Here is a 344-nt window from a genome sequence, read left to right as displayed (position 1 = left end):
CAACCCTTGCACCCAACCCTCCTAAAAGGAAAATGCAAATAACTGTCAGCCTTTGTGCGTCTGTGTCTCCTCAAACGTGTCTAACCTGTCCATCACCGGTTACTGACACCTGCAGAAAGGATTTGCTGTCGGGAATCTCGGATTTTTGTCAATAATCCGGAGGTGAGGACAGGGATGCTTGTCTCCGCCCACAATCGCGTACATGTACACACACGCACTTACATCCGGTAAACTACGGGCGTATATTCGCCACTGTAAGGGAGATGTATGGGTGGTTGGTCGTAGATGAAGATATGTGTGTTAGGAAATGCGTGCATATGCACAGAAGCTTATGTGTGTGTGTG

The sequence above is a fragment of the Penaeus monodon genome, chromosome 25 (assembly GCF_015228065.2).
Source record: "Penaeus monodon isolate SGIC_2016 chromosome 25, NSTDA_Pmon_1, whole genome shotgun sequence".
NCBI lineage: Eukaryota > Metazoa > Arthropoda > Malacostraca > Decapoda > Penaeidae > Penaeus > Penaeus monodon.
Note: the sequence above shows the minus strand (reverse complement) of the source record.